The sequence below is a fragment of the Halichoerus grypus genome, chromosome 3 (assembly GCF_964656455.1).
Source record: "Halichoerus grypus chromosome 3, mHalGry1.hap1.1, whole genome shotgun sequence".
Classification (NCBI taxonomy): Eukaryota; Metazoa; Chordata; class Mammalia; order Carnivora; family Phocidae; genus Halichoerus; species Halichoerus grypus.
The window spans coordinates 202,608,797-202,630,570 of record NC_135714.1 but is presented as its reverse complement, the minus strand read 5'-3'; the positions used below and the strand labels follow the sequence as shown (position 1 = coordinate 202,630,570).

Genomic DNA, 21,774 nt, shown 5'->3' with positions numbered 1-21,774 from the left:
AACAGAGCAATAGACAATACTATTTTTGGTAAATAGCAGGAAGAAGCTGTCTCAGAATACAGGGATTTTGCATTGCCTGCATCTCAGAGTGAAGTTGCTTATACCATCTACCCTGGGGCCACCAGAAGCCTCTTGCTGAGATGTCGAGATTTGTGGGTTCCAAGACAGTGTTTTAAAAGTTGAGATATAAGGAACAGGACCTAAAACAAATTTGGGCAAAGGTACACCTGTAGAAGTTCTGGACACCCCTGGATGTACTGTAGCTCTCACAAAACTACAGTATATATTTGATCTTTGACAACCCTGCGAGGCAATCACCAACCACCCCTAGTGGACTAAATAAAAGGGTGACTCAGCAAATATGCAGCAGATCCTGGCTTCAGTTGCTGGCATCTGGCACCAAATCCCTGATACTTGCCACTTCTCTCCCATTCCCTCTGAGCCTGAGGAAAGATCCCCTACATTTTCTACTAGGCAGGAATAAGCGTCATCTACCATGTATGCCACGGGGCCAAACGTACCACACTCCACAAATAAAGGGTGGAGCGTCTCAGTCTGTTCGGGATGATAGAACAGAACCCTGGGTGACTTGTAAACCACATTCATTTCTCAGAGTTCTGGAGGCTGCAAGTCCAAGATCACGATGCTGGCAGATTCAGCGTCAGGTGAGAAGCCGCTTCCTGGTTCACGGACGGCATTTTCGCCCTGTGTCCCCACACGGTGGAAGGGTGAGGGAGCTCTCTGGGGTCTCTGTTTTAAGGGCACTGATCCCACTCCTGAAGATGCCACCAAATTGCCTCTTCACCTCCCAAAGTGCCCCTCCTTATACTATCACGCTGAGGGTTCGGATTCAGTGTAGGAATCTGAGGGCACACACGGAAAGTGGATAGTACCCATCTCCCTACACTAGCTCTTGAGGTTCTATCTGCTCTCAGGAGCTGCTGGAGCAACGGCTGAGGATCTGGGCCTCAACCAATATGAGAACTAATTCTGCATTCAACCCAACACTGGTGGTTCACAGTATGTAACAGAGACCTAGGCCCCCCTCAGGCCAGGGCTCCTACGGCTGCCACCAACCACATGCGCCTACTGAGGCCACACAATGTTGCTGGACAGAAATACAACAAGCTGTAGGAGGAAAATACACTGAATTTCCAAGATGTAGTCCCGAAAAAAATGTAAAACATCTATAAATACGTTTATATCGATGACATGTTGAAATGATAGTCTATCGTGTTAAGTAAAATATATTAGTAAAATGAATTTCACTTTTTCCTTTCTCTTTCTACTAGGACTACTAGAAAATTGAAAGTTACCTATGTGGCCCCATTATATGTCTTTTGCACAATGCTGATCTAGATGGTGTTTAATAGAGGACAGATGAGCGATCAATCATTCAACATGCACCACGGTCTGGTACATACAACCCTGCTCTCAGACGTGAGCACCCACGAGAGGCTCCTCGAGGGATGGTTAGACGCCTGCAGTCTGATTCAGCGGGTCTGGGGGGGCCCAAGCAACTGCACTCGAAGCAGGTGACACGGATACCACTGGGCCAGGGACCAGACTTCGAGAACCACTATTACAGCACGTGGTCACATGTGCTGTACGGTCTTGTGTGGCCCAAGAACAGGCTCGAGGAAAAGTTTTGGTTTGGGTTGGGCAGGACTTCTGGTTGGCCACCATAAATTTCAAAGTAAACAAAGCCTTCCAGGACAGATCATTACAAATTTATCCTCAGATCTCACAACAAATGTGATGAGGGTCGTAAGATGTTACCTTGTAGTCTGAGAGCTCCTAGCAGGTGAAGTGTTCCCAAAACATCCCCATTCATCTAGAGTAACACAGAAAACAGGGGGAGAGTGGCCTGAGTTAGTGCTCAGGCGGCGGGAGCTGGTGTGCAGGAACGCTGAAATCCAAAGGGGAAAGGAGGCATCTTCTCCTCTCCGCTATACCATGCAGGCAGCCTGGCATATTGCTGTGCACGCGGCTTTGTCTTTAGCGGAGGCTAAGTCAATATCCCACTCTCCTTCCTTCATGTTATATTCATAACTTGAAAAGTTATTGCAAAGACAGAGCTCCAGGCACTGGCTTGTCCTTTCTCCTGATGGAAAGTCAGGGAATGGCTGAGCAATAGGTGAAGATTAATTTGTCCCCGGATATTAGGAACAGATCCTCACAAAGCGGGATTTAAGGTCAACCAGCTTCGGTCAACCACTAAGAAAGTGCTTGAATAGTGGGCCTGTTGGGGGGTCTTACAGAAGATCACCTCCTGCCACCAACTATTTCACTGGACTTCACACTGTCTTTATTTTGTATCATTAAAGGGGTTCATATTTTGAGGCTATTTTTGTGGCATTCTAAAGCCCAGCTCTGCTATATTCGGAGGACACAGAGGTCGGCCATCTGCATCTCTCACCAGGAAAATGCAGTTGCATTCATTCTTACAGTTTGAGCATAAATTTAGCATTTTTAATTTCGTTTACCTCATTAATTCTCAAGGAAATTCTATTTCTACAGAGTCCATGCCCAGCTCCCCAGAATTCAATCACCCAACCCTGCAGATCTCCACACATACCTTCTGTGGATTGTGATACATACAAACCGTGTGCAGACACATTTGCATTTGCTCTGCACGGGTTTTCAATGTGTCCATTTAAATTCATGATTTTATCAGCTGTATTGATGAATATGTAGAATTTTAATTTTACCTGTCTCATAGGTGATCATAGTTTCCTAGGATTTTAAAAGACTATTCTCTAAAGAATATACTAATACAGTCTCAAGTAATTCATACAAAAATAAGGAAATGAAAAATAAAAATCTCCATCCACCACTCCCCATGCTGCCTTCTCTAGAGGCAAATTCCGTTACGATTTTGATGTAAATGTTTCCAGAACACCTGCTATGTGTTTACATGCGGATTTGTACATCTGCAAATCTTCTCTCTTTTATAAAAATGGGATTAAGCTTAACACACTTCTTGGAAATCTTTTTTTGTTCCTTAAGAAGAACATTTTAATGTTTGGGATGATGTTTTATGTCTGAGAATAGAAGAATACAGGTGTGCTCATGTATGCACAAGTGTGTGCCTAAGCCCCCAGGAAAAGTACTTCATAGGATAGATGAGCCTTTTTTTAAAAGCCATTAACCATGACTATTTAACTATTCCCTTATGAATAAACATTAATTTTCTCTCCAATAGTGGTCTATCTCAAACTAGGCTACAATGAACATTGTGCTAATAAAAAAAAATATATATATATGTGAACATTTTTCCATAATAGAAAGGTGAAAATGGAATTGGATGTATCTTAATACTGATATTGCCAATTGCTCTTCAGAAAGATTGAGCCAGGGGCACCTGGGTGGCTCAGTCGTTAAGCATCTGCCTTCGGCTCAGGTCATGATCCCAGGGTCCTGGGAATGAGTCCTACATCGGGCTCCTTGCTCAGCGGGAAGCCTGCTTCTCCCTCTCCCACTCCCCCTGCTTGCGTCCCCTGTCTCGTGGTGTCTCTCTCTGTCAAATAAATAAATAAATCTTTAAAAAAAAAAAAAGATTGAGCCAATTTATATACACGGTATCAACACACCTACATCAACATTGGATATTATTTTTTCCTGTTGATGTAGGATAGAGTGAATATTCGTAGATCACTTTATAAGAACGATCTCATCAGATAGTCTAGGCTACCAACTCCCAACCCTCTTTCAACATATTTCTCCCTGTGCTGATACCGCATTGCCTAAATACTCATGAAAGAAATTGAGGAAGACACAAAGAAATGGAAAAACGTTCCATGCTCATGGATTGGAAGAACAAATATTGTGAAGATGTCAATCCTACCTAGAGCAATCTACACATTCAATGCAATCCCCATCAAAATACCATCCACTTTCTTCAAAGAAATGGAACAAATAATCCTAAAATTTGTATGGAACCAGAAAAGACCCCGCATAGCCAGAGGAATGTTGAAAAAGAAAAGCAAAGCTGGCGGCATCACAATTCCGGACTTCCAGCTCTACTACAAAGCTGTCATCATCAAGACAGTATGGTACTGGCACAAAAACAGACACATAGATCAATGGAGCAGAATAGAGAGCCCAGAAATGGACCCCCAACTCTATGGTCAACTAATCTTTGACAAAGCAGGAAAGAATGTCCAATGGAAACAAGACAGTCTCTTCAATAAATGGTGTTGGGAAAATTGGACAGCCACATGCAGAAGAATGAAACTGGACCATTTCCTTACACCACACACAAAAATAGACTCCAAATGGTTGAAAGACCTCAGTGTGAGGCAGGAGTCCATCAAAATCCTAAAGGAGAACACAGGCAGCAACCTCTTCGACCTCAGCCGCAGCAACTTCTTCCTAGAAACATCGCCAAAGGCAAAGGAAGCAAGGGCAAAAATGACTTTATTGGGACTTCATCAAGATAAAAAGCTTTTGCAAAGCAAAGGAAACAGTCAACAAAACCAAAAGACAACCGACAGAATGGGAGAAGATATTTGCAAATGACATATCAGATAAAGGGCTAGTATCCAAAATCTATAAAGAACTCATCAAACTCAACACCAAAAGAACAAAGAATCCAATCAAGAAATGGGCAGAAGACATGAACAGACATTTTTCCAAAGAAGACATCCAAACGGCCAACAGACACATGAAAAAGTGTTCCATATCGCTCGGCATCAGGGAAATCCCAATCAAAACCTCAATGAGATACCACCTCACACCAGTCAGAATGGCTAAAATTAACAAGTCAGGAAACGACAGATGTTGGCGGGGATGCGGAGAAAGGGGAACCCTCCTCCACTGTTGGTGGGAATGCAAGCTGGTGCAGCCACTCTGGAAAACAGTATGGAGGTTCCTCAAAAAGTTGAAAATAGAGCTACCATATGATCCAGCAATTGCACTACTGGGTATTTACCCCAAAGATACAAAAGTAGGGACCCAAAAGGCTACGTGCACCCCGATGTTTATAGCAGCAATGTCCACAATAGCCAAACTGTGGAAAGAGCCAAGATGTCCATCAACAGATGAATGGATAAAGAAGAGGTGGTATATATATACAATGGAATATTATGCAGCCATCAAAAGGAATGAGATCTTGCCATTTGCAACGACGTGGATGGAACTGGAGGGTATTATGCTGAGCGAAATAAGTCAAACAGAGAAAGACATGTATCATATGACCTCACTGATATGAGGAATTCTTAATCTCAGGAAACAAACTGAGGGTTGGTGGAGTGGGGGGTGGGGTGGGAGGGATGGGGTGATTGGGTGATGGACACTGGGGAGGGTATGTGCTCTGGTAAGCACTGTGAATTGTGCAAGACTGTTGAATCTCAGATCTGTACCTCTGAAACAAATAATGCAATATATGTTAAAAAAGAAAAAAAGAAGAAGAAGAATGTAGCAGGAGGGGGAGAATGAAGGGGGGGAAATCGGAGGGGGAGAAGAACCATGAGAGATGATGGACTCTGAAAAACAAACTGAGGGTTCTAGAGGGGAGGGGGGTGGGAGGATGGGTTAGCCTGGTGATGGGTATTGAGGAGGGCACGTTCTGCATGGAGCACTGGGTGTTATGCACAAACAATGAATCATGGAACACTATATCTAAAACTAATGATGTAATGTATGGGGATTAACATAACAATTAAAAAAATGAAAAAAAAAAAGAAGAAGTACCTGACACACTGTACCAGAATCCCCAGGGCTGGGGGCTGCATTCATGTATTTCAAACATGGTGATCCTCATACACCACCCCAGTTAAGAACCACTGCTGTACAGAGCATGAACCGAGTTTACAGAAGGAAATACCAATGGATTTCAGACATAAGATGCTATCCTTGCCCAGAGACAAGGACCCCACAAAGTGATACTATATTTTTCACCTATCAGATTGACAAAGATCAAAAGTTTGATATTCATAAACAAAGAGCTAATGCCCCTAGTTTATAAAGTGTTTCTACAAATGGATAATGAAAAGACCAATAATCTAATCCAATAGAAAAAGGGCAAAGGAGATGAGCAGATAGTTGAAAGGAAAATACTGTATTCATAAGAAAATCTAATACAACAACCCATACAAAGGTACCAAAAGTTTGGTAATACACTGATGAGGTCAAAGGGGAACAGGGCGGTGAGAAGGCAAATTGGTACAACTCCATGCAGGCAGTACTCAGGAAAACTGCAAGCACTTTTCATCTTTGAGCCATTAATTCTACGCCTAGGAATTTAACCAGCTGATATTAATTGCACATGTGTGAAAAGATTTAAGTAGAGGGCTGTTCATTTGCAGCATTGTCTGCAGCAGCAAAAGATCAGAAATAACCCATTTCCCAACAGGAGACCAGTTAAATCAATTACAGTACAGCCATACAGTGAAATACTCTGCTAGACAACCATTTAAATAAAAGAAGTCAGATCAATGAAACAATCCCAAGACATTTTAAAGTGAAAAAAAAATTTTAAAAAAAATAAATAGAGTAGTTTAAATTGAGATTCTCTTTTTCAAAGTTTCCTTCCTAGTTTTTTAGTTATTCACTTTTCTAGATCAACTTTAAAAGTGGATTGTGAGGATCCATTTAAAAAAATTTTTTTTTCTTCTGCGTTTTTATTGGCATCCTGTTGACCTTACAGGCTGATTTGGGGGGAAAAATGTTATCAAGTTAAAATCCTTAAAAGATTTTATTTGGTAGCATGATATGTCTTTCTAGTTTTTCATGCTTCTTCACATCATAATTTAGGTTTATTTCAGTGTATGAGTGTTTGTAGAGATCACAGCTCTACCACTTAATGCTGTGTGACCTTAGATAACTTACTCATGCTATCTGTGCCTCATTTTTTTCATCTATTAAATGGAGAGAATACTAGCTACTAAAATAAGTGTGTTCAGGTACAAATGTCAATTTTTATTTATTTCTTTAGATTTTTTTCATTTGACACAGAGAGAGAGAGCACAATTAGGCAGAGCGGCAGGTGGAGAAAGAGGTGAAAGCAGGCTCCCAACACGGGGCTCGATCCCAGGACCCCGAGATCATGACCTGAGCCAAAGGCAGACGCTTAACCCACTAAGCCACCCAGGTGCCACAAAAGTGTCAGTTTTTAAAAACAGTGTCTATACTCCCACTCATTTCTAATGTTATTTGTGTAAATGGGTTTTTTTCCTAATAAACTTAAAAAAGTTTGATCCCATATTATTGTTTCTTTCAAACTACCAGGTTTTTTGTTTTATCGATCAAGAATACCCTTTTGTTTTCTGTTTTTATTTTTTGCTTTTAACTTTGGTAATTTCTTACCTTTAATTTCTTTACTGTATTTAGATTTGTTTTGGTAGTCTTTATCTTTTTGAGACAAATACTCCATTCTAACGCAAAGCTGTCTCTTTTATAGGAACTATTCCTGATTGTTTCTGGGTGTTTGCATGCACAGTTGAACTTGAATGCCCCAGGTTTGAATTGCATGGGTATGTGTTCCCCCCCAATAAATGTAATACAGTACTGTAAATGTACTTTCTCTTCCTTATGAGTTTAACATTTTCTTTTCTCTAGTTTACTTTATTGTAAGAATACAGTGTGTTATACATAAAACATACAAAATGTGTTAATCGACTTTACGTTATCAGCAAGGCTTCTAGTCAACAGTATGCTATGAGTAAAGTTTTGAGGGCGTTAAATATTACATGTATATTTTCACATATGCAGACATCGTCGGCCCTAACCCCCATCTTGTTCAAGGGTCAATGGAGATGGTATGCAGATACGTTTAAGATCTGGTATGTACTACCACCCAAATTTTAGGAAGAACACTGAGAAGCTATGTAACTTCTCCAAGTTCAGACAAGAAAATAAATGGCAAGTAAAGGACAGGAGTAAAAAGCAGGTGGTTTGGTTTCAGGGTTTGTGTACTTTGCCAACTCAACATTCTGCCTCTGAGTAGGAACTTAGGGCTGCTCCTCCACAAGTGTCTATGTGAAATTCCATCACTGTTACTCATTTGGAAAAGTACTTCCCCCCCGCTTCAACATTAGTTATTTTTAAGGATTTTGGTTTGTTGTTGTTTGTTAACTCAAAAAGACAGTTTGAGCATGGTAATGACATTTGGTGTTTGTTTTGCCTGTCTTTGTTGTAATTGCTAAGTGCATTGCGTTGTTTTAAGTAAATGTCGTATATATGATTTTTCCCTTTTAAAAACCTGAGCTTCCCTTTCTTAATATTTTTGGTAAATATTGTGTTTAAAATGACTATATATTATGTGTTGTTACAAATAGATACCACACTGTTTTATGGAAGTATTCATATCATTACTGTGTTGTTTGTATACTTGCCCTGTTGATTGTGAGTAAAGATTTGTTTTTCATCCTGTGCCTATGTCCTTTTTTCTGTTTTAAATTATTTCTGCTATATGTATTTAAAAGCTGTATAAGAAGTTTAATAAAGGCTGAGGCCTCATTTTTAGAGTAGATTAAATATTTTACCAATATGAAATATCTTTTACCCAGTTAAGGGGTTTGAGGTTTATATATATATATATATATATACTGTCATACTTGTTTTCCCCTTTGCATTTTTTTAATGTCTCATTTCTTTATTTGCAGGGGTTCTCCAACATTTATTGTGAGTTTATTTCTTACACTACACCTGAGTTTGTAAGAAAGTCTCTTTTATTGTGGAATTTAACTCATTTACATGTATATGGTTGTGAATATAAACTGGGTTTTTTTTCTTCCACCTCCATCCTCTCCACCTAAAACCCCTAGTAGAAAACACACAGTCATAGATTCATCCTTCATACCTTTAATCTTTTTTTAACCTATTTTTTTTCCTTTTGCCCCACAGCCTGAGGCAATTTCTCAGTATTTTCCCCACCACTATTTTTGTCTTCAGTTACATCTATTTTGCCTTTTTTTTTTTTTTTTGGAAATAGCATGGCTAATTTGCAAGACTAATTCTTGTTCTCTGATTACTATTTAATGGTATTATTTTATGGAAGCACAGTACTCTCAAGTATCTTTAAAAGTATTCTTTGGAATATTATTTACTTATCTTCTGTTCCCTGAATTTTGTTGTATCTAGAATCGGTCTATCATTAGTTTGCTTCACTTTGATCCTATTACCTAAGACTCTGTACAGCATGGTACCCATGTAATGTACATCAGGCTGACTATGGTTCATAACACTATTGCATATTTGGAAGGTGCTAAAAAAGTTCTTAAAGGGCCTCATCATAAGAAATAAAAATTGTAGGGCGCCTGGGTGGCTCAGTCGTTAAGCGTCTGCCTTTGGCTCAGGTCATGATCCCAGGGTCCTGGGATCGAGCCCTGCAGCATCGGGCTCCCTGCTCCACGGGAAGCCTGCTTCTCCCTCTCCCGCTCCCCCTGCTTGTGTTCCTGCTCTCTCTCTCTCTCTCTGTCAAATAAATAAATAAAATCTACAAAAAAAAAGAAATAAAAATTGTTGTAACTATGTACAAGGATGGTTGCTAACTGAACTTATTGTGGTAATCACTTCACAAGATATACAAATATTAAATCATTATGTTATATACCTGAATGTTAATTATCCAATTAAAAAAGACTTGATTTTCCTTAATAATTTGATGATCCTTCTTCCCCCCTCAGCCCACTTTAAGTATAAAGGCCTAGGATCACTTACACAGGCACTTGGAGAGTCTTCCCCGTGTCTTAGCGGCCATCTTCCTGGAACGAGAACGCTGCCTGCCAGTGGGTAGACTTCCCTCAGGGGATGCAGATGGAAGTCCGTCCCATTTGGGATTCTGAGTGGCCAAAAGAATGACATCTTTACTCTAGACTTTGAGGACTGGAATAATTTTTCTTTTTGGTAGAAATGACACATAGAGCCTTCTTTTTCACCTTTCCATAATATTCTGTGAAGCTCTTGAATCGTCTCCATGTCTGGTCTCTCAGTTCCCTGAAGCCAGCGTACTCAGCATGAAGCGAACGGTTTGCTCTGCTTGGTCTGTGCACACGTGCCGAGACCGTACGTGTGGTGTGCACATGCGGACAGGGAGCGACAGAAGGCTGGCCTCTGGGCCCCTGACCTGTGTTCAGGTACCCTGGAGATCATCCTGGGGCAACCTCCTGTTCTTCTTTTTCTGAGAATTTCTCTGGATTTACTCCTGGGTTACAGCACCTTTTCAGCTTGTGTTTTGACCCATAGTATTGTTGAACCTATCAATCCCATTCTTTCTTTTTTTTATTATTATTATGTTATGTTAATCACCATACACTACATCATCAGTTTTTGATGTAGTGTTCCATGATTCATTGTTTGTGCATAACACCCAGTGCTCCATGCAGAACGTGCCCTCTTTAATACCCATCACCAGGCTAACTCATCCCCCCACCCCCTCCCCTCTAGAACCCTCAGTTTGTTTCTCAGAGTCCATAGTCTCTCATGTTTCATCTCCCCCTCCGATATCCCCCCCTTCATTCTTCCCTTCCTGCTATCCCCATTCTTTCTAATAGAAAACACTTATTTTCTGTTTTCCAGGAACTCCGCTTAAATTGGTTCTGAGGCTGGCAGCCCTTCTTATTACAGAATAAAGATTTATTCTTTGAAATAATAGGTTAAGAAAACACAAGAGAAACAACCTTTAGGCTTTGGGAAATAGGAGACTCTAAGAGGTTCAGATCCATGATGCTGAAGTGTGAATCATGGAGGAGGTCGTTGAAAATATTTGAGAGTGAGAGATAATAGGAAAGAACAAGACAAGGGCAGAGGCTCAGAAGGAGAAATTCACAAACAGAAAAAAGGAGGATTGAGGTCCTTATAAAAGAGCCGGGGCGGGGGGGATGTCAGAGAGGCAGGAGAAAACCCTAACGTAAAAACAGAAAAATTATTAGAGAAATACAAACAGGTCCTTTACAGCTATAAAGACATGTGTGTTTTAAAGTATCAACAGAAGAGATTTTTCGAGGAACACCTGTTCAATAATTTCAGATGGCCTGGAACTGTGGTTCTTAAGCTTTAACGTGCATCCAAATCACCTGGAAAGCTTGTCAAGCCACAGACTAAACAGGTGCCAGCTGGGGCTGATGCTGCTGGTCCAGGGAGGAGAGTCGCTCCAGAGAGGGGGAGATGGAGGAGGAGAATCCACAAGGAGCATGAGACTGAACAAGCTGAAAGACCTAGATCATGGTGAGGGCAGCATCAGCAGAGCAGTGGGTAGGAATTAGAAGAACAGATAGTAAAAATGGGCAAGGAGCCCAGAGGCAAAAGACAAGAATGAGGCAATTGCATTGTCATTGCAGAGACTAAATTCACCTCCAAGCTTAAAGTTCTGTAAATTAGAATCCTTGGTTATTCAAAGAAATCCCTTCTCTGTCTCTTTGCAAAAGAACAAAACTGGGTTGAAAGCAGAGAGGTGGTGGTTACCTCATGGAAACAGTCACCTCCATGGAAATGCAGGGTTGGGAGAAGGTTTCTGGGTGGAAGTGGGGAAGGAAGGAAAAGGTTTAGTGAGGACCTGGTCCCTGCTTCTGGTTCCTGGTGGAGATAAACCCGGGTAAGGGTGAGATATCATACAAGAATCTTGGAAACTAGTGCAAGGAGTTCCAGATGATTCCATAATAAGAGTAACCAATATAACTGTAGCAAACCTAAAGAAGGTTTTGTGATTAAACCAAAAATAATGAAATTGTTATTTTAAGAAACGTGTACACCAATATTTTGAGGGGAAAATTGGACATGAGAGAATTTATCTGGGTAAATTCAGACACTCACTGTGTGTGGCCTTTGACAAGTTAAACTCTGACCTTCTATTACCCTATTTGTAAAATGAGGTTTATTATAACTTATATTCCAAGGTTTTAATTATTAAAGATTATATATGTAAGAAATGTCTGATATAACTAACAGGCTTACTAAGGAGGAGCTACTACATAATTTTTATTATCTCCAGCATTTTTTAACTTTTTAATATTTATAGCAATTCATAGCCTGCTTTCACCCCTCACCTTGCCAAAAGGCTTAAGATGAAGTCTTTGGTTGTAGGGCTGGTGATGCTGAAGGAGACAGGGAGAAATCCACCACAGCTCAGGGGAGGCCATGGGAATGACCAGGGTCCCTAGAACCCACCTTTTTCCTTTCACTCCTCAGAACCTCAAGCTGCTCATCCAGATGTGTACCCTGCCCTAAATAAAATAACCAAAGTAAGTCTGAAAGCAGGTGTTCCCAGGGTGTGAGGAGGACTATTAAGTCAGTCCTCTGGGCTTATGGAGACACAATATTCATAAACGGGAAGCATGTCTTTCCCTGGAGAGGGCACAATCTGTTCATTTCCTGATTATTAATGGCCATTAACCTTGGACGCCAACACACATTAACCCATTGTTTGGAGCCAACTGCTTCATCCTCATACTAATGAATTTTCAAATCGTCAAGTGGCATTTTTTGAGCAGTCAAAAATTCTCTGGCACATGATAGTGAACGACACCTCTGTGCTCTCCTGCTCTCTTTGCCTCATCTGATTTATATAGGAGCAGAGGAGTCCCCTGGGAAAATAATTCAAAGCCTCCGTGTGTCTATGAAGCAAATATCCTCCAGTAGTTATGTGCAGGATCAGAGGACAAACACCAAAGAGCAATGGCCAGGCTTCTAAAGGCAAATTCCTCCTAAGCAAGGAATGACCATAAAGGGGCTGAGCAACTGGCCAGAGGAAAAGACAAGCGTGAAGTAGCACGGCTGCTTTACTTCAGCCCACCCATGAGTGCCTAGTGGCATCCATGTGCTCTGGGGAGAAAAGACTCTGGGAGAGTGAAAGAAGCCCTGTTTCACCTCCTACACTAGCAATCTTGATCCTCTAGAAACTAAGAGCCAGGGAGACACAGGCTTGTATACTTTAAAGAAGCTAACCATTCACACTGTGGGACAGAGTAGTGGAGGAAAATCAATTCAAATGGCAGGATTTTAAGGCAGGGTCATGAGCAAGGCAGGTGTTCATCACAGTGGGGTGACAGAGAAAAGTAAGAGCATCAGTGCAAAATAGAAGTAAATTTCAAATTGGGTATTCACTGAAAACCAGCCTCAGAGGAAGTTTCGGTCAGTACCAGCTTGGTTATGATGCAGTAACAAGCATCCCCAAATCTCAGCGACTTAACACTCAAATTACATTTCCTCCTGGGTTGGCTGGGGGCCCCATGCTAATTCTCCCTCACAATAGAGACAGGTCAACAGAGATATCGATCTCATCTAGAATGGTTCCCCTTATTGAGCCTGAGAGAAAGGAGAGCACAAAGAAGCTACAACCATGTGAATATCCCCAGGCCCTCTTGGAAATCCTGGAGGACACCACCACACAGGTACAGATTGCCCAAAGGAACACAAAACATGCAAGAGTGAAATGTGGGTAATCATGGTTACTAGGACTCCATTTGCTCTAACAGGCCAGTGCTTACACAATTACTGGATGAGGTATTTATATAGTACGAGCTATAGCACAGGTCCTCATCAACACTTGGTAACTTACAAGGAGCCCTAAAATATGATCTACGTTCCAGCTGTATGCAGCAAAGCTACTATAGGGTGTCTGCATAAGAACAGGAGTCTGGCCAGAGAGATAAGGAGTGGGATTCCCAACCACCCCGTTTCCATTCCCAAACCACATCTCAGATTTAATCCCAACCATACCAAGCACCATAAGGGGCAACCTAGTGCCTTCTAAGGCTGCTTACCTTCTATTAAACTACATTCTCATCTGTAAAATGGGGATGGCCATTTCTACCTCATGGAGTTGCCGAGTGGCCTGCAGTTGACCCATATACTGTGACAATATGCAGTTGGTGTCCAGTTAATGTTCATTCCCACACCTCACTGGTGTCTGGTTTTCTAGCACTCCCTCTCATTGAACAGTGGGGTTCTGATGTTGCCTTCCTCCTCACAGTTTTATGGAATGCCTTCACATTACATTGCTTACACACTGGCTCTTGGAAATAAATTGTCAGCACCACCTCATTAATAAATAAACGAATCCACAGCTTGGTGAGCAAGAGGACTCTTCGAGCTCTCTGTCCAAATGGATTCAAGATGGCCAAAGTCAGGCACAAGATGCCAAACTCCAGATTGGTTCCCATATAATCCTTAGCCAAGGCTCTCAAATTCTCAGAGATGGAGCTTTGCTTATTGAGGACACTGAAAAATTGTGTGAGAAGAAAATAAAGAGGAACTTAGTTCTGCCTAAGCCTTTCAGCACTTGTTTGCTGCCTTTTTAGGCAAGGAAATGTGCAGAACAGTGTGAATGCTTCTGGCTGGAGGCCAGGGGGCACCACAGGCACTTGGAATGGTGCCCAGACTGGCATCCAAGGGGCCAGCCTCTGCAGAGGGACAGCTCAGCACCCAGGGGAGAGCCAGGAGCTGTCACCTGGGCTACAGGGGGGCCGTGGAGGTCCATGGAAAGGTGTCTGGAGACCCTGAATTGCACAAGTCAGAAGCGTATATACATATATGCAGAAGTATACGCACACACACTACTGACAATAAATACATACATGCATTTTCTGATTGTGTGTATATGCATTTGCACGTTTTCCCCAGGGAGAATTCCATCCCTTTCAGCAGATTCTCAGAGTGATCCAGGACTTATACCCAAGGAGGAAAACACAAGAAGCCAGAGAAATGGAATTTAAAATCTTTGTGAAAACAGGACAAGTTCAAAGCCCATTTTTGTATATCAGACTTTTCTGAATCATCTCGTGTTTTTAAATACCCAGCCTTCTTTCATTTGAAAGAACTCCAGATTCTCTATTCACTCCCACCAGCCTCTGTTAAATTGTTTGCCCTAAATTTACTTGTTTACAAGCTCCCCTTTAGCTAAACAAAGCTCTTATTTTTCCTTCTTTCGTATCTATACTTGTTGTCACTCACCGGACTTGCTGGTTTGAGACCTTCGAGTTTTAGTAGGAGAGTTTCTTTTTTTTTTTTTAAAGATTTTATTTATTTATTTGAGAGAGAGAATGAGAGAGAGCACATGAGAGAGGGGAGGGTCAGAGGGAGAAGCAGACTCCCTGCCGAGCAGGGAGCCCGATGTGGGACTCGATCCCAGGACTCCAGGATCATGACCTGAGCCGAAGGCAGTCGCTTAACCAACTGAGCCACCCAGGCGCCCAGGAGAGTTTCTTTTTTGCCTTTGCCAAAGCCCTCCTAAGGTATCTTTGTGGCTCAGAATGGAGGGGCCCAAAGTGGCTCAGGGGACAGAGCCCAAAGGCTTCACCTGTCTGCTCCACCCTGCAGGTGTCCCCTGGCATTTCAAAAGACTGCCACACTGGGCACATCCAAATTCCCAAATAATTACCTGATGTTGCCTGATTGTGCAGAAATTAACTATTCTTCTACCTTCTATTTTTTCCTCATGTGCATCAGCTTTTTTAATTCAAATCACTAATGGATCTTTCTTCCTACATTTCTAATCTTAATCCTGTCCTTGATTTCATGCTTGACCTACCCATCAGTTTAGTGCAACACATACTTAAGGAATGGCTCTTGTCAACTAGAGAGATGTTCTGCAACCAGGCATGGTGTTAGTCACACCTCAGAAAATCAAAAATGGCCAACCATTAAGGGATGGTCATCGGGTGAATGTGATGACAGGTTCACAAACCCCCAACACAAAGAAGAATGTGAGAGCACCCTAGAGAATGCTCCAAGGTTTGGAGAAGGAAGAAAGAACACCCAGTTAAATGCAATCTGAAGAGGCTTCCTGGAAGAGAGGTCACCACCCAGCCTTGGGAAATAGTGGGAAACCCAGACAACAATGAGTAGTTGCATTAGGCTGATTCTTAGGTTTTATTTAGGGACATTGTGGAAACTACAAGTTAGGTTGGAACCATCACATGGAGTTCTTGGCACAGAAGACCTAAGAAACTCACTGCACTTTTTAGATGTGATTCGTTTGCTATATTAATAACAAATATGTCTTTCATCATTCCCCTCACTTAATCCTTAATTAACACATGGCTAACTAAGGAACACTGAAGCAAAGTCTTCCACATACGGGGTCTTCTCATGTACCTACCACTTGCTCTTCTGAGAGGAGAGTATTGTTCATGGTTTTTGGGTCACAGATCTTTCTAAACTCCAGTAAACACACCCCTCTCTTGTCAATATTCCCTCAGTATGTGAGCTTATGATTTCTTTCCACATTCCCTTTTCTTTAGGTTTCACTCTGTTTTGCCCTCTCTGGTTCCTTCTGGTAAGGTTCTTTTCCTCCCATCCCAAATCAGTTCTCTGGCTGTGCTGGCTTGAAGGAGGGCTCTCCGAGCCCCTCCACGTCCTCCCCGGCCACCCAACCCCACCTGCGCTAACTCACCATCCCCCCACTCCACATTCACGTGGTTCCTGCCTGGGACGTTTTACCACTTTCACTCGGGGATGTATCTCAAACACAACATATTCAAGACTAAACACGTCTTTTTTTCCCCCCACCAAAACTTGCTCCCTCTTTCAAGGGGATGACAGTTGTTCAGACTGGAAACAGAAGAATCCCACATCCTTTAAGGGCTCCACCTCCAGTTCATCACTCAGTCCTGTCCATTGTACCACCTGAGCACCTGTGAATCCACCCCCTTCCCTCCCACCCCCACCGGTGCCCGAGATGAAGGCCAGGTCAGTTCTCACTGGTGGAGACAGCAGACTCCTGGTGGACCCCTACCCCTCTCCCCACATTCCCTTCCCACCATTTTCCTCCCAGCTGGCAGAAGAATCTTCCCAAAACATTAGTTTCACTGTGTCATTTTCCAGGTTAAAACCTGTTAAAAAAAACTCGTTGCAGCAGTACTGAGGCTCAAGCTTCCTTAAAATGATGCACGAGGACCTCGAGACCAGGCCACTCTGTGCCCCTTCATCTCTACCCAGTCTCAGGCTCACGCCTGCAGCCCTGCTCAGGGGAAGACGAGACATCTCCAGCCACCTGATCCGGCCAGACTTCCTCCTGCCCCCCGGCTCCTCCCTCAGCCTGTGGTGCCCTCCCAGCTCGCCATGCCCCCACACCACCCCCTTGGGAGATTGTTCCCTGGCCACCTCCCACAAGGCTAGGCACTCCTCCTGGGTGGACTTTCTTAGAGCATCGTCCATGCTGCCACATTATAAAAGGACCACGTTCTATGTAATTGTTCCTCTTTTGTCCTGCTCCCTCCTATTCCATGTTAGACTGTAAGCTTCCTATCAAGGGAGACCATGTCTTCACACCCTCACCTCCCCACTCAGAGCAGAGGCCCAGCCAGTGGCAGACACATGGCGGTGGGGGAGGGGGGAAGTGGTTCAGTGCATTCCTGGACTCCCCCAGCAGAAAAAAGTCTGTGGACTGTGGAGTCGTCCCTTTCTAGGGCCTCAGAGACCTTGTCATGTGCATCCAGATGATCCTATTTTATAAATACAAAATGGATGGAAGTGGTTGAAATGCTACCAGGAATTCTTATGGATGATTCCTCATAGCAGTAGGAAATGAACTCCCTGGCCTAAAATTCCATCTTCGTTATCTAAGGTTTTGTTAAAGCTGTGTTAACCTAGAAAATATTTAACATCAATTCCTGCCTCAACTTAGCTGTAGCCCACTGAATGTTAAATATATACCAGGTACTGTTTCCAGTACTTTTTCTAAGAGGTTTTTAATCTCCACAACAAGCCCATGAGAAAAGTATTAGGATTATTTCCCCATATTACAGAAGAGAACACCAAGGCACAGAAAGGGCAGATAAGCCGCCCTCCCCCCAACACCACAACCACTGGTGAGGCAAGCTGGGGCTCACACGGAGAGGCATAGGCTCTTAGCTGCTGCCCTGGGGGGCGGGGGGGCTCTCCTTTTCTTTTCTGTAGCTCAGGACTTTTTATTACTACTTTGATCCGATCTTTCAACCAATACTTCCCTTTCATGTGCTGGAACTCTAATAGTTTTGAGTTCACTTTTCAAATAATTTGGGAAAAGTCATGTTTGAAAAGACCCCATAAGCACTAATACTTGTCATCTGTTCATCACTGTATCCTAAGCACTTGACTGGAATCTGCCATAAAATTCTCCACCAGATTCATGGCTTAGTTCTGTCTTCTCTACATTTCAGGTCTTAGACCCTGCTGTCTATTATATATACTCTGATATAAAAATGACTGGATTCCTCCTTGCAAATGATAAAATGTTTCCTAAAAATACCAGTTAGTCTGTGTTTTTTAATAAGCCCTAGATTTTTTGTGATTCAATTATAGATTAAAGATTACGGATGATCTTTTGAAGAATGGAGAAAGTCTGTCTTAAAATATAGTAGGGAAAACCCAATTCACAGAAGAGAAAAAAGAAAAGTATATTTTGATCAAGATAAATAAACTAGTAAGGACATGGAAATAATTTAAACTTCTAGGACAGGTTCAAGTGTTAGTAAGCATTTGATTGACCTTTAAGGGATAACTGAGCAAAAGGGTCAATTTTTAAAAATAAACTTGAGAAGTACTGATTGAATGTAGGTTTGCTGAAAACATGTTTGCTTCAAAACACAATCATCCTCATGAGCCACAATTCCCAAGTTTTCCCAGCACCTACGACGAGGTAGATGCTCTGCAGCACCCTCTGACTGGGCGTCTTCGCACTAGTCCCAAAGTAGAAGTAAACACACAATTCTTACTTTTGAAGCCAGAAGCAGAGAAGCGGGGTGGTCCCCTCGCCTGCACGGAGAGGTCTTCTTCACAGGGAACTCTTACAATGTGTTGACTTTGAAGGTTGGTGGGGGAAACTTCCAAGAAGTCAAGGGAGCTGAGAACATAAGGACTGGAAGGATCTTGAAGAAAATCTCACCCAACACCATCACCTTGGAGACCACTGGGGCCCCAGATGGGGGAGATGATCTACCGAAAACCAAGTGACCAGTGCAGGGACAAAACCAGAACACAAACACTCATTTTCTAAATCGGGATTCAAGGAATTTCCAGCCACTTCGCAAAAGCAGAGTGGGGCAGACGTGAGAGTTTTTAGCAAGCATTCTAGAGCAGCAACCCTGACCACCAGGACAAGCCAGCTAGGTTTGTCTTCCTATTCGAATCTCTTTAAGTAGATTTGATTCCAGGAAACGAGCCCCACGCCCAGACCCTGGAGACGTCACACTTAAGGAGGCAACTAAAGTCACTTAGGTTTTGCATTGGCTTTCCCCTCCCAGGCAAAGTCAGAGGTGCTTCACCTGATTTCACAGAAGCCCCAGCTCACCTGCACTGAGTCTTCTCACTGTTTCTTCATAACTAACTCCTGTAAAGCCCATATCCTATTAGGCAGACCCCAGTCTTAAACAACCTCTATGAAGACTCTCCCCAGGCTTAGTGCAGTTTTGTTCAACTTTTATTGAGAGCCACCTCCCTCAGACAGCTCATTCTCCCCTGGTCTCCTGAGTGCCCCAGTAGGCAAGTTTCCTCAATGAATTACACACGCATCCACAATTTTGGGCCAGTGACAAAAACCTAAATACATCTGATGTGCTGCTGATGAGGAAACAGCAGAGCAGCTTGAGAAAGGGCAGAATTTCCAGCAGCTGTTACAGAAATAGCACAGCCAATTAGGAGTCCAGCTGCAAAGAGACAAATCTGGGGCAATAATAACTCTGTACTGTGGATTTTTAGGAAAACAGATTGGCTTCTTACTCTCAGGTTTGGCGATAAAGATGTAGAGCAGGGCTGACCAACTGGCAACCTCGTTAAGTCTGTCCCCTTTCCCGTATGTTCTAGCTGAATTCTCCCACGCTCGACCACGTAGCTCAGACTTCCAAAATGCCTTTTGGTTCCCTGCTTTTCCAGCTGGTCTTCTTCAGCTGGGGTCAAAGGATTTGCCCGAAACAGTTCTCAGGAGAAGAATGTGATTTCATAAGGAGAGAAAACTATAGGAAAAATTGCATTCCTGGAAACCGCTGGAGAATGTGTGAATTTGGGAACCAGTACCACAGTGGAAGCTAGCAAGATCTCACTTTATGCACGGTTGTAGGTGGAAAGCGAGACTGCATCGATTTTCAGGGGTCTGGCGTACCTAGGTAGGGGGAACACATCACTCTTGCATCGAGGGCTGAGTGTGGGCATACCCCAGTGCATCAAGCCCTGTTTTATATTTGAGCCAGAAAGGGCGACAGTTCAGTTCAAGCCCTAACATGTGGGAGAGAGTAACAAGATGTCTGTCCTCACAAACTGCTGCCTGCCAGTTTTTGCCCCTCTCAGTATACAGTAGCATCACCTATCTGGTTGCTGAAATACAAATCTAGACTTTTCCCTTGATTTTTGCTATTTGAATTCTCCAGTAAGTCCTGATCTTTTTTATTCCCAGAGCATATTTTTAATTGTCTAATTCTCTTTATTTCCATTGGCTCCACCCTAGTTTAGGCTGACACCGTCTCTGCCCTGGACATCACAAAACCCCTGATATTTCTCGGCTTCCCAGGCACTCGTAGCTGATACCGTCGCTCGTGCTCCACCCCATCTCCTCACCATCCAACCGCCACACATGCCACACACGTGAGTCCCATCAAGCCATTCTTGTCTGAAGACCTTGCAGCAGCTTCCCCTTCTCTTCAGAACAAAATCCAAACTGCCAACGGCGAGCCTCAAAGCCCTCTGTGCCTGGTGCCTAAAGACCCACCCAACTGGCCCTCAGGCACGGCCAATGCTCAGGGCACCTTACTTCCCCTCCCAGAGTGGGCTCTCCATGCGAGGCCCTGTGGTCAGTGAGTGGCTCTGAGGTATTAAGAGAAGGCACACAAACTCAGGCATTTCAGGACTACAGGGAAAACAAGAGAGAGGCTCTCATTGCTCAGCATGGCTTCTCAGGATCAAGAGAAGGCACACCGTCTTTTTTTTTTTAAGATTTATTTATTTATTTTAGAGATACAGAGAGCATGTGTGAGTAGGGGGAGGGGCATAGGGAGATAAAGAAACTTCAAGTAGGCTCTCCGCTGAGCAGGGAGCCAGATGCGGGGCTCGATTCCAGGACCCGGAGATCATGACCTGAGCTGAAATCAAGAGTCAGCTGCTTAACTGACTGAGGCACCCAGGTGCCCCAAGAGAAGGCACATAGTCTTAAGACCCCCACCCCCACGAGGGAACAAAAGAGGTGGAACAGGAGTATCCATAGAAAAGGTGTGAACATAGATCTGCTCGCTAGTTGGGATGATTAGTGAAGGTATTTCTCTCCTGAAGCCAAGTCAGTAAGCACAGGAGGAGGTGACAGCTTCCTCAAACATGCAGACAGCAACACGAGACTTCAAGGAACAAAAAAATCAAGGAAACATAACATCACCAAAGGAGGGCAATAATTTCCCAATAACTGATCCCAAAGAATGGAGATCGATGAATTGCCTAACAAAGAATTAGAAATAACTGATTTATGCCTGAGATCTAAGGACATTTCAACATACCCCAATTAATAAATGTGAATGAAGGAGAAAATTATGTGTTTTTCCCAGTAGATGCAGAATATCTATTCAGCAAAATCCAACCTCTTTTCATAATAAAAACTTCTGAAAAATTAGTTATAGAAGAAATGTACCTCAATATAATAAAGGCCATTATGACAAGTCCACAACCAACATCATACTCAATAGTGAAAAGCTGAAAGTCTCTCCTCTAAGATCAGGAACAACACAGGGAACAAGTCACTTTCACCACTTTTATTAAATATAGTATTGGAAGTCTTAGCCAGAGCAAATAGACATGAAAAAGGGAATAAAAGGCATTCAAATGAGAAAGGAAGAAGTAAGACTGTCTCTGTTTGCAGATGACACAAATTTATATATA

The 21,774-nt window shown here is 42.8% G+C and overlaps 1 long non-coding RNA gene across 2 annotated transcripts in view; it reads right to left on the bottom strand.

The window, feature by feature from the left end:
• The window catches only part of LOC118532788 (uncharacterized), a 957,805-nt gene that overhangs the window by 814,437 nt on the left and 121,594 nt on the right, over positions 1-21,774 (bottom strand). The window contains exon 1 of one of the 2 annotated variants that reach the window (XR_013446217.1): positions 18,636-18,761. The exons of the other annotated variant lie outside the window; for it this stretch is intronic. This is a non-coding gene — a long non-coding RNA (uncharacterized LOC118532788). Of the gene's footprint in view, positions 1-18,635; positions 18,762-21,774 lie in introns of those variants that run through there. 2 annotated transcript variants of the gene reach the window in all.